The 819-nt window shown below is 46.9% G+C and overlaps 1 non-coding gene across 1 annotated transcript; it reads left to right on the forward strand.

The window, feature by feature from the left end:
• Positions 1–377: 377 nt before the first annotated feature.
• LOC125581059 lies at positions 378–484 on the forward strand. Its single transcript, XR_007318770.1, has one exon. It is a non-coding gene; the product is annotated as a small nucleolar RNA R71 (small nucleolar RNA).
• Positions 485–819: the final 335 nt, after the last annotated feature.

Here is an 819-nt window from a genome sequence, read left to right on the forward strand (position 1 = left end):
ACCAACTGCCATTGTTGTTGATGAAACACATCTCTTCTTGACCTTCCAAACCCTCAACCTCATTGACCCCAGGTGGTGCATCTTGGTTTGGGTTACCAACAAAGGTCAGCTGCTCTTGGGTGGATTTATCAGCAATGAGTATGTCTATCTTATCCTGTAGAGCCTTTAACTCCTTCCTCGTCTCCTTGTCATCTGTTCTACTGCCTCTGTGGTGGTCTCCACTGTAGAGTGCGTCACTCTTTACCATGTTGTCAACCAGCTCCTCTGCATCTTCCTCAGTTCTTCCCGAGAATAACCCATTGCTAGCTGTATCCAATCTGGCTCTGTACTTAGGAAGAGCTCCCCTGTAGAATGTGCTCAACAGGATTTCCTTAGAGAAACCATGGTGAGGGCATTGAGCTTGGTAGCCTTTGAATCTCTCCCAGGCTTCACTGAATCCTTCCAAGCCCTTCTGTTGAAAGCTGGAGATCTCATTTCTCAGCTTAGCAGTTCTTGAAATAGAGAAGAACTTCTCTAAGAATGCTTTCTTGCAGTCATCCCAAGTGGTGATAGAGTCATTGGGTAGAGACTTCTCCCACTGACGCGCCTTATCCCCCAAAGAGAAAGGGAATAACTTCAGCTTTAAGGCATCTTCTGACACACCTTTGGTTTTTGACAACCCACAACCCACAGTAGCTGTCGAACCTGTCCAAGTGAGCGAATGGGTCTTCTAAAGCCAAGCCATGATATTTGTTGTTCTCGATCACGTTGAGTAATCCTGACTTGACCTCAAAGTTGTTGGCTGCCACAGCCGGTGCTCGGATTCCCAGTCTATGACCA

The sequence above is a fragment of the Brassica napus genome, chromosome C1 (genome assembly GCF_020379485.1).
Source record: "Brassica napus cultivar Da-Ae chromosome C1, Da-Ae, whole genome shotgun sequence".
In the NCBI taxonomy this organism is placed as follows: Eukaryota; Viridiplantae; Streptophyta; class Magnoliopsida; order Brassicales; family Brassicaceae; genus Brassica; species Brassica napus.